Source organism: Scyliorhinus torazame, chromosome 5 (genome assembly GCF_047496885.1).
Source record: "Scyliorhinus torazame isolate Kashiwa2021f chromosome 5, sScyTor2.1, whole genome shotgun sequence".
Classification (NCBI taxonomy): Eukaryota; Metazoa; Chordata; class Chondrichthyes; order Carcharhiniformes; family Scyliorhinidae; genus Scyliorhinus; species Scyliorhinus torazame.
The window spans coordinates 175,733,954-175,745,987 of record NC_092711.1 but is presented as its reverse complement, the minus strand read 5'-3'; the positions used below and the strand labels follow the sequence as shown (position 1 = coordinate 175,745,987).

Genomic DNA, 12,034 nt, shown 5'->3' with positions numbered 1-12,034 from the left:
AACCTGCAAAGTGGTTGACCTAAGCTCAGCCCCACCCACTCTGACATCACTGTTTTCTTAAAGGTACATTGCTTAAACATCCATGTCTTAAAGGTACCCTCACATGACAGTGTCCTGGTACAGGAACCATAGTAAATTAGTTTGCAGGTACAGCAAGTGATTAGGAAGGCAAATTGAATATTGTCATTTGTTGCAAAGGGACTGGAATATAAAAGTCGGGATGTTTTGCTGCAGTTGTACAGGGCCTTGGTGAGACCATATTTAGAGCACTGTGTATAGTTTGGGTCTCCTTATTTCAAAATGAAATGCATTAGAAGTAGTTCAGAGAAAGTTGACTCCATCGGTTCCTGGAATGGGGAGGTAACCCTCTGAGGAAGGGTTGGACAGGTTGGGACTGTATCCATTGCAGTTTAGAAAAATGAGAGATGATCTTATTGAAACATGTGAAATCTTGAGTGGAACTGACAGAGAGAATGTGGAGAGGATGTTTCCCCTTGTGGCAGAGACTAGAACTACATTTAAAAAGGATTTCCCATTGAAGACGCAGATGAGGATATTTCTTTCCCCTGAGGTCTATGAGTCTGTGAATCTCTCTTCTCCAGGGAGTGGTGGAGTCAGGGTCATTGATGGACCACCAGACGGACAACCAGCCTCACTGAAGTTCTCAACATGAGAGTTTTAAATGGATGTTCAATGGCTCCTCTCTTTATCCTGAACCCTCAGGAGGAGTCCAACAGGTGAGAGAAAACTCAGAGCTCTGGCCTCACAGTTGCTTAATCAGAACGGAAATGACAACTTGCCAACAGCTCCCAGGTTGTGCAGAAAGAGGAAGATATTTGGCCACAAGCCCTCAGCTGAGAGAGATCTACTTTCGCTTTCACAGGCTGGCTGGAAGCATTTTAAATATCCAGGCAGAGGGGTAATAGAGAGAGTCCAGACTTGCAGTGTGCTGCCTTCCAGGTGTAAATAGAAGTGAATTAAAATGAAGATTGCTTCTTCTCCTAGCCTTCCCTTCAGAGGTTTCTGAAGGGTTACACCAATCACAATGAAGAATGGGGTAAATCTGAGCTGATTGACTGCTAGTCAAGTCCATCAAAATGACACCACGGGACCCTACCACACAGCACAGAGGGGAATCCCTTTGGCCAGTTCAACTAACAGCTTGCAGCGGGGTGTTTCCAAAGTCTGTAGTTCAAACCCAGAAATTGCAATAGTGCAGCAGTGAGCAAAACAGAAAATAAAGGGACACATAGAACAGACAAGGATTTTAAAAAGATTCCTTGCACATGGACCAATTACAAAACCTGTCATTGCACCATCTGTACCCGCCCAAGCCACGTCAAACTCTCAAACAATTGTCTTCCCCACGCTCCGTCCCTGGTACAGGGAGTCAGCATTCCCATGCCAAGCAGTGAAAACATGGTGGCCTTGACACCCAGGTGTTGTCCAGGATTCCAGGCACTCTTGTTTTCTCTGTCCTCTGGGAGCTGTTTATCTCCCTGTTCCCACACAGCAAGTCGTCTGTTCTCAGCTCTGCTCGATTTCTGCTGGAGTTTGGTCCCTTTTACACCTTTCGGATCAATAAAACATTTGGTCAGTGAAGACCCAAACCACAATTTCCCATCCTGTCACCTGTCACCCATCCTTACCCAGAGCGTAATCACAACAGGAATAAGAACAGGAGAAGTGTAACAATCAAATAAAAATAAATCCACAGCCAGTCATAGAATTTAATTTAACGTTCATTAATTAGCAAGAAAACCTGAAGTAGGGGGTCCGCCAGGATTTTTACAGTCCACACCTAGAGGGGGAGGAAAACTCTCTCCGACCCCTCACTCAATTTCATTCAGTTATTTTCCCGTTCTGTTCTGGCTCCACCTGGAGTAACATCTACTCGATCTTTTCTTCTCCTGAAGGAGCACCGTGAGTTCTAGGTCACTGGCACATTAGGACAGATGCTTCAAGGAACAGATCAAGCATGGACGTAAAAGATTCTCTAGCTCTCTAATTACTCTTAATTAATTCTATCCGGATTGTTTCAAAGTCAGTTTCTCTCTGGAGTGTGTCAATGTCTTGATGATGTCACAATGGTGTCTCAATATCCTGGCCACATTAACCATTTCATCTCCTGCTGTGTCTCCAGTAGTTGTGTGCGTTTGGGACCCGGTCTTCAGTCCATTTCGTCATGAATTTAGGCTTGTTATTTTTCACATGTAACAAATCACATCTGCACATCCACACCGGTATCCCAAAATCATGTCACATATTCCTAACTCTCAGATGCTCTGATGAAAAGATCAAAGTGAGTGTCTGTTGGTCTTACCTGCCCTGTTATGGTGCTGATATTTCGTGTAGTATCTGGGCTTTCAAATGTGGATTTCTTTAAAATAAAGTTCATGGACCAGGGTGTAAATATATCTGGGTGGCACGGTGGTCAGCATTGCTACCTCACGACGCCGAGGACCCGGGTTCGGTCCCGGCCCCAGGTCACTGTCTGTGAGGAGTTTGCACGTTCTCCCTGTGTCTGCGTCGGTCTCACCCCCACAACCCAAAAGAAGTGCTGGGCAGGTGGATTGGCCACGCTAAATTGCCCCTTTAGTGGAAAAAAATAATTGGGTCCTCTAAATTTTTTTTTAAAGCATGTCAATATTTCCAAGAGATAGTGATCAACTTTTTCATCCCGTCTGCACATTCCAGACTTTCACTAGAACGTCGGAGGATACCAGATTGATATATTCCATTCACCCACACCCAAGGTAAACATTCCAATCATTAATTGTCCAGGACAATATTCCCAGTATCTTTCAAACAGAAATTAAACATTCCCGTTCGATCTCGGGTATTAACATATTCTGTTTGTTTGTTCATGTCAGGCCTGGGATTGTTCACCTCGGAGCAAAGGAGGTCGAGGGGAGATTTTAGAGAGGTGGACAAGAATATGACAGGTTTATTTGATTTGATTTATTATTGTCACATGTATTGGTATACAGTAAAAAGTATTGTTTCTTGCATGTTATACAGACAATGCATACCGTTCATGGGAAAGGAAGGAGAGACTGCAGAATATAATGTTACAGTCATAGCTAGGGTGTAGAGAAAAGATCAGCTTAATACGAGCTAGGTCCATTCAAAAGTCTGATGGCAGTATGGAAGAAGCTGTTCTTGAGTCGGTTGGTACGTGACCTCAAACTTTTGTATCTTTTTCCTGACGGAAGAAGGTGGAAGAGAATATGTCCGGGGTGTGTGGGGTCCTTAATTATGCTGGCTGCCTTTCGAGACAGCGGGAATTATAGGCAGAGTCAACGAATGGGAGGCTATTTTGTGTGATGGATTGGGCTACATTCACGACCTTTTGTAGTTTCCTGCGGTCTTGGGCAGAGCAGGTTCAATACCAAGCTGTGATACAATCAGAAAGAATGCTTTCTATGGTGCATCTGTAAAAGTTGTTGTGAGTCATAGCTGACATGCCAAATTTCCTTAGTCTTCTGAGAAAGTAGAGTCGTTGGTGGACTTTCTTAACTATAGTGTCGGCATGGGGGGGACCAGGACAGGTTGTTGGTGATCTGCACACCTAAAAACTTGAAGCTCTTGACCCTCTCTACTTCGTTCCCATTGATGTAGACAGGGGCATGTTCTCCACTACGCTTCCTGAAGTCGATGACAATCTCCTTTGTTTTGTTGACATTGAGGGAGAGATTATTGTCGTCGCACCAGTTCACCAGATTCCCTATCTCATTCCTGTACTCTGTCTCGTCATTGTTTGAGATCCGACCCATTATGGGGGTGTCATCAGTAAATTTGAAAATCGAGTTGGAGGGGCGGGGAATATTTTGATGCGGCGAATGGTAATGACCTGGAACTCGCTACCTGTGAGGGGAAGGTGTTGTGTGGAAATGAAGTCAATGGAAGATTTCAAACAGAAATTGGATCGGCATTTGAGGGAACTAAACTGCAGGGATGCAGGGATAGAATGGGGCACTGGGAACATATCAGCCATGACAGGTCAATGGATGGGAGGCAGGTTCGTGTGATGGACTGGGCTGCGTTCACGACTCTGCAGTTTCTTACGGTCTTGGGCCGAGCAGTTGCCATACCAAGCTGTGCTGCAGCCAGATAGGATGCTTTCTATGGTATCTCTGTAATAAAAGGTAAGATTCAATGTGGACATGTTGAATTTCCTTAGTTTCCTGAGGAAGTATAGGCGCTCATGTGCTTTCTTGGTCGTAGTATCGACGTGGGTGGACCAGGACAGATTGTTGGTGATGTGCACACCGAGGAATTTGAAGCTGTCAACCATCTCCACCTCGGCCCCATTAATGCAGACAGGGGTGTGTACGATACTTTGCTTCCTGAAGTAAATGACCAGCTGCTTAGTTTTGCTGACATTGTTGTCATTACACCATGCCACTAGGTTCTCTATCTCCCTCCTGTACGCTGACCCAATGTTGGTTGAGATCCGACCCACTATGGTCCTGTCATCAGCAAACACAGAGGTGGAGGTTGAGCCAAATTTTGCATATAGGGAGCTAAGTACGCAGCCTTGTGGAGCCCCGGTATTGAGGACTACCGTGGAGGAGGCATTGTCGTTTATCCTTATTGATTGTCGTCTGTGGGTCAGGAAGTTGATGATCCCATTGCAGGGGGAGGAGCCAAGTCCTAGGTTTTGGAGTTTTGATATGAGCTTGCCTGGGATTATGGTGTTGAAGGCGGAGCTGTAGTTAATGAATAGGAGTCTGACATAGGAGTCCTTGTTGTCGAGATGCTCCAGGAATGAGTGTAGGGCCAGGGAGATGGCGGTGGCATCTGCGGTGGACAGGTAGGGCCATGGCGTCTGCGGTGGACCGGTTGCGGTGGTATGCGAATTACAGTGGATCAAGGCACTCTGGGAGTCTGAAGTTGATGTGTCTCATGGCCAAACTCTCGATGCACATCATAATGATCGATGTCAAGGACACCTGATGGTAGGCGTTGAGGCACATTGCCTGGTTCTCCTTTGGCACCGGTATGGATGGTGGTCTTTTTGAAGCAGGTGGGAACCTCGGAACGGAGTAGGGAGAGATTGAGGATGTCCGGAAACACATCCGCCAATTGGTCCGTGCAGGACCTGGGTGCACGCCCAGGGCTCCTGTCAGGACCCACCGCTTACCGAGGGTTCACTTTCAAGAAGGCCAATCTGACTTGGGAGGCTGTGACGCTGGGTATGGGTGTGTCCAAGGCTGCTGGGTCAGTTGACAAATGTTTGTTGGTTTCCTGCTGAAGTGAACATAGAATGCATTGAATTAGTCTGGTATTGTCTTTTGATGTCCCTGTTCGCTTTGCAGAGGTCGCACCTAGATTTCTTGTATAGGTCAGCGTCACCTGTCTTGAACTCCTCAGATGTGGCCTTCCGAATCTCCCGAATAACCATGGTTTCTGGTTGGGTAACAAACGTACTACCTTCTTTTGCACGCAATCTTCTACCCACTTGCTGATGAAGTCTGTGATGGTGCTGGCATACCTGTTTAGGTTGGCTGCTGAGTTCTTGAATATGGACCAGTCCACTGACTCCAAGCAGACACGCAGGAGCTCTTACGTTGCCGCAGACCAGCATTGCATGACCTTCTTAATTGGATTCTCCCGTTATGTTTCTGCTTGTATGCCGGGAGAAGGAGCACCGTCTTGTGGTCCGATTTTCCGAAGTGCGGTTGGGGGATGGATCGAGAGGCGCCCTTGATGTTTGTGTGGCAGTGGTCAAGGATGTTGGGGTCCCTGTTGGGACAGGAGATGTGTTGGTGGAATTTTGGCAGTACACTCTTGAAGCTGGCCTGGTTAAAGTCCATGGACACAATGAACAAGGCCTCCAGGTATTCTGCTTCATGGTTAGGTGTGACCTCGCTTGTGTTTCATCAGGTTTGATGTGGTTCTAAACCTCTTTGTACAGTGAGAGCAGCTGAACGGTCTCTCCTCAGTGTGAATGCGTTGGTGGATCATCAGTACCTGAGAGCTTTTAAACCCACTCCCACAGTCAGAGCATTTAAAGGGTCTCTCATTGGTATGAGTGACATTGTGGCTCAGCAGGCTGGATAATTGACTGAATCCCTTCCCACACACAGTGCAGGTGAATGGCCTCTCCCCGGTGTGAACTCGCTGGTGTGTCTGCAGATGGGCGAACCGAGTGAATCCCTTATCACACACAGTGCAGGTGAATGGCCTCTCCCCAGTGTGAACTCGATGGTGGACCAGCAGGTTGGGTAACTGAGTGAATCCCTTCCCACACACAGAGCAGGTGAATGGACTCTCCCCAGTGTGAACTCGATGGTGTCTCTGCAGGTGGGATAACCGAGTGAATTCCTTCCCACAGTCAGAGCAGGTGAATGGCCTCTCTCCAGTGTGAACTCGTTCGTGTCTCCGCAGGTTGCCAATGTCAGTGAATCCTTTTCCACACTGGGAACAGGTGAATGGCTTCTCTCCAGTGTGACTCCGTTGATGCCTTTCCAGCTCATGTGGGGCTGTGAATCCCTTCCCACATACAGAGCAGGTGAACGCCTTCTCTCCAGTGTGACTGCGTTGATGCCTTTCCAGCCCGAATGGGCCTTTGAATCCCTTCCCACAGTCCTCACATTTCCATGGTTTCTCCATGGTCCGGGTGATCTTGCGTCTCACCACGTTGGACGATCAGTTGAATCTTCGTCCACACACAGAACACGTGTACAGTCACTCCCTGATGTGAATTGTGTGATGTTTTATCAGGCTGTGTAACTGGTTAAAGCTCTTTTCACAGTCAGTGCTCTGGAACACTCTCACTCGGGTGTATGTGTCTCGGTGGCTTTTCCAGACACACTGATGTTTAAAATCTTTTGAAGCAGACAGAATAGACAAACATTTCTCATTCCAGATTCAAGACCGATGATATTCGGTTCCCAAGTATTGTGTGACTTAGACAGTTCTTGACGTGATATTTAGTTTGAGATATCGGCCTCAAGCCCCTCTTATTCTAACTTCCTGCAAGAAGATTTGACAAAAGTCATCACTGTCAGTACAGGATAGAAATTCAGAACAGACAATTCTAGTTTCTATCGAACATTGTTTGCTCTCTCTCTTTCCCTCAAATGCTCTAAATCTCCATTCCACACACTCTCCCTCCATTCTCACTCTGCTGTGTCTAATATTCACCCTCCCAATTCTCATGAAGGCACTGAATCAGGCTGATTGACAGATCCATGCTCACTGCTTCCTGTCCTGGACACAGAGGCTGCCAGACAGATATGTGTCTATGTTACTGGACAATAAATGTGTGTAATATACGGATTGGATTCACTTCCTTCCACTCCCAATTCTCCTGAAGGTGCTGATTGATGCTGATGAACAAATCTAAACACACTACAACCTGCACAAGAGTAGAGACTCTCCATCTAAGTATATTTACTGATTAGAGATGGGGTGATCCTGAGGAAGAATTTTATTTAGTCATGGGGTGGGCATGAGCAGGAACCCACTGCCCACAAGGGTTGTGGAAATCGAGATGATCAATAATTCAAAATATAATATGAAGAAAATAAGCTTTCAGGTGAACAGGGATATCGAGGGGGAATGGGACTGACTGGATTGCTGTACAGAGCGTCAGCATTGACTTGAGTTCCCAAATGGATTCTGTCAGTGCTGCAATGACTGTATGACTGGAAATATATAATGTAGGTACAGTATTATATTACTATAAAACTAGAAATAATAATACATGTATTTTATGACAGAACCATCAATAATATATTTAATACATTCCATATAACACTAGATACATCTCTGTCCGATATAACATTTTAAAAAAATCATTTACAGGGTGTGGACGTCGATGATGAGGCCAGCATTTATTGCCCATCCCTAGTTGCCCTTCAGAAGGTGGTGATGAGTTGCCTTCTTGAACCGCTGCAGTCCTTGAGTTGTAGGTACATCCCCTGTGCTGTCAGGGAAGAAGTTCCAGGATATCGTCCCCAGCAACAATGAAGGAAGGGCGATATATTTCTACCCCCAACAACAATGAAGGAAGGGCGATATATTTCCACCCCCAACAACAATGAAGGAAGGGCGATATATTTCCAAGTCCGGCTGGTGAGTGACTTGGAGGTGAACCCCCAGGTGGTGGGGTTCCCAGGTATCTGCTGCTCTTGTCCTTCTAGATAGTAGTGGTCGTGGGTTTGGAAGGTGCTGTCTGAGGAACCTTGGTGAGTTACTGCAGTGCACATTGTAAATGGTATACACGGCTGCCACTGTTTGTCGGTGTTGGAGGGTTTGAATATTTGTGGAAGGGAGAGCAGTCAAGCAGGCTGCTTTGTTCTGGATGGTGTAGAACAGCATCTTGAGTGTTGTTGGAGCTGCACTCAACCAGGCAAGTGGTGATTATTCTATTACACTCCTGACTTGTTCCTTGTATATGGTGGACAGTATTTGGGGGTCAGGAGGTGCGTTACTTGCTGTAGTCTTTGACCTGCCCTGGTGGCCACCGTATTAATATGGCTAGTGCAGTTCAATTTCTGATCAATGGTAACCCTCAGGATGTTGGTTGTGGGGGATTCAGTGATGTGAATGACACTAAATGTCAAGGGGCGGTGGTTAGATCCTCCTTTGTAGGAGATGGTCATTGCCTGGCACTTGTGTACCACAAATGTAACTTGCCACTTATCAGCCTACACCTGGATACTGTCCAGGTCATGCTGCATTTCGACATGGACTGCTTCAATATCTGAGGAGTCGCGAATGGTGTTGAACATTGTGCAGTCATCCATAAACATCCCCACTTCTCACCTTTTGATAGAAGGGTGGTCAGTAATGAAGCAGGTGAAGTTGGTTGGGCTGAGGAAACTGCCCTGAGGAATTCCTGCAGTGATGCCCTGGAGCTGAGATGATTGACTTCCAATCACCACAACCATCTTCCTTTATGCCAGGTATGACTCCAACCAGCGGAGGTTTCCCCCTGATTCCCATTAACTCCAGTTTAGCTAAGGCTCCTTGATGCCATAGTCGGTCAAATGCTGCCTTGATGTCAAGGACAGTCACTCTCACCTCACCTCTGGCATGCAGCTCTTTCGTCCATGTTTGAACCAAGGCCGTAATTAGGTCAGGGGCTGAGTGACCCAAGCGGAACCCAAACTGAGCGTCTGCGAACAGGTTATTGCTCAGTGAAATGCTGTTTGATTACACTGTTGATGACTTCTTCCATCAGTTTGCTGATGATGGAAATAAACTGATAGGGAAGTAATTGGCTGGGTTGAATATGTCCTGTTTACTGTCCCCTTAAAGGCAGCACGGTAGCATTGTGGATAGCACAATTGCTTCACAGCTCCAGGGTCCCAGGTTCGATTCAGGCTTGGGTCACTGTCTGTGCGGAGTCTGCACATCCTCCCCGTGTGTGCGTGGGTTTCCTCCGGGTGCTCCGGTTTCCTCCCACAGTCCAAAGATATGCAGGTTAGGTGGATTGGCCATGCTAAATTGCCCTTAGTGTCCAAAATTGCCCTTAGTGTTGGGTGGGTTTACTGGGTTATGGGGATAGGGTGGAGATGTTGACCTTGGGTAAGGTGCTCTTTCCAAGAGCCGGTGCAGACTCGATGGGCCGAATGGCCTCCTTCTCCACTGTAAATTCTATGATAATCTGTAAATTCTATGAAATGTCAGCCATCTCCTGGGGAAAGCAGCCCTTTAATTGTGACCATTAGGAAAGAGACCATCCTTTTAGCCAGACAAATAAATGTGTCAAGCTGAGGGAGCAAAGGATGTCAATGTCCTTAAAAGAGAGAGACCTGGACCAAGCTTTGCAGAGTCTGCACCCTCCCTGGATTCACTTCCTTTCCCTTCAGTTGCTGCAAGTCACCAATTGAAGGTGAGAATAAGTAAATAAATGGAAAGGGGGAGAAAAGAAAGTGTTTTACTCACAGATGTTGGAGACAGGAAGATGATTGCGTCTGTGTGAAGCTCAAGCTCATTCAGGGTTGGAGGAACAACAGCTTTGCACGGCAGAAACCTCCATGTCCAGCTTCCGCAATGAGACAATGGGGGAGCTCTGATTGGCGGAGGAGCAGAGTCCTTCCGGTCCTCCAATCATCCCATTGGTCACAACTCAGCAGTAAGGTCTGCGGATGTGAGCTCACGTGTACATGCACAGCTGCCCCTGTCGCTCAGACATGCGCAGTCCCGGGCCAGGGGAGAGGAAATCATCGATAGCTGGAGCTGTCAGTCGGTTGCCTGGAAACTGTATCGAGGAAGTGTTGGGGGAGGGAACAAAAGGTGGGGGCGCGGCTCCCGTGTCCGCGTGCTGGGCGTGTGTGCTCTAACGCAATGACGTCAGTGCGGAGCGGATTTATTCCTATTGGCTGATTTGGAGGACGAGCTCGTTTGTGATGTCACACTGTGGAGGTTGGACAATGAGTTTCAGACTAAAACTTCCTCCTCTGGACAACATCTGGGAGCAAATCAATGTCTCCCCTTTTCATAAGATCATAAGATACAGGAGCAGAATTAGGCCATTTGGCCCATCGAGTCTGCTCTGCCATTCGATGATGGCTGATCTCATCCTGGCCTTATCTCTACCGTCCTGAGATTTCTCCATAACCCTAAACCTGATTTAAAATCTGTCTAACTCCTCCCTACATTTACTCCTGTCCCAGCTCCACCGCATTCTGGGGTCGTGAATTCCACAGATCCACAGCCCTTGGGAGAAGCAGCTTCTCCTCAACTCTGTTTTGAATTTGCTCCCTCTTCTCGTTCGAGAATGCCCCACAATAGGGAGCAGCTGCTCCAAGTCTACTTTATCTTTCCATTTCTTGTCTCATTCTGGGGGGGGGACGTTGGTGACTTGCAGCAACTGAAGAGAAAGGAAGTGAATCCAGTCTGTGTGTTGCACACATTTTGAGTTCAGTAATATAGACATATTTCTGTCTGGCAGTCTGCATGGAGATTTTCAGGCCTCTCCAAGACTGGAAGCAGTGAGCTGTCAGCCTGAATCAGCACTTTTAGAGAATTGAGAGGATGAATATTACATACAGCAGAGTGAGAATGGAGAGTGTGTTGGATGGAGATTTACAGCTTTTGAGAAAAGAATGTTTCATAGGAACTAGAATTGTCTTCTTAATTTCCATTGTGACTACCTTTTCCAGGATATTAGTCAATTTGCAGAAAAAAAGACTTCAGGATTTGGAAGTCACTTGGTTATGGGCGGCATGGTAACACAGTACTTAGCACTGTTGCTTTACAGCTCCAGGGTGCCAGGTTCGATTCCTGGCTTGGGTCACTGTCGGTGCGGAGTCTGCACGTTCTCCTCCTGTCTGTGTGGGTTTTCTCCAGCTGCTCCGGTTTCCTCCCAAAAGTCCCGAAAGGTGTGCTGTTAGGTAATTTGGACATTCTGAATTCTCCCTCTGTACCCGAACAGGTGCCGGAATGTGGCGACTAGGGGCTTTTCACAGTAATTTCATTGCTGTATTAATGTAAGCCTACTTGTGACAATAAAGATTATTATTATATCAGCACCTGAATATCATCAGGAGAACCATCATTGCAAAAGACACTTCTGGGGTTAAGGATTGCCAGTCATGCAAAGGAATAGAATGGAAGTAAACACAGGAACGAAGAGTCACATTGGGCTGGTTCCAGGAGAATTGAGTGACAACTTCAGCAACGTCACCATGGAGTGTGATTTTTGATTGTGTTAAAAGTAAAAGGGCAACGTTCTATTTATAGTTTATGAGATACGTTCCCTATAAAAATAGTGCTTAGGCATTGTTGTTTCTAGTTTGTATGTTGCAGGAAAAGTCATAAAACTTGAAGTTTCTGTCTTATGACTCTTTAATTTGAAATGAAATGAAATGTCACAAGGAGGCTTCAAATGAATTTACTGTGAAAAGCTCCTAGTCTGGGTTTACAATTTATTTTTTTAAACTACTGATCTTTACAGAGATCTTGCACAGTTGGTTAGAGCCACAAGTTTCAACTTCCCATTTAAGCCTTAGACAACTTGCTGTCTCTCTATTGCTCATGTCACTGACAGCCCAGCAACAGAGCTAAGGGCTGG

General features: G+C 46.4%; 2 long non-coding RNA genes across 2 annotated transcripts in view; one reads left to right on the top strand and one right to left on the bottom strand.

The window, feature by feature from the left end:
• The window catches only part of LOC140420753 (uncharacterized), a 30,530-nt gene extending 20,526 nt beyond the window's left edge, over positions 1-10,004 (bottom strand). The window contains exon 1 of the long non-coding RNA XR_011946552.1: positions 9,904-10,004. This is a non-coding gene — a long non-coding RNA (uncharacterized lncRNA). The remainder of the gene's footprint in view (positions 1-9,903) is intronic.
• Positions 2,350-8,283, top strand: LOC140420755 (uncharacterized). The gene is made up of 3 exons (XR_011946554.1): positions 2,350-2,756; positions 2,874-2,945; positions 7,816-8,283. It is a non-coding gene; the product is annotated as an uncharacterized lncRNA (long non-coding RNA).
• Positions 10,005-12,034: the final 2,030 nt, after the last annotated feature.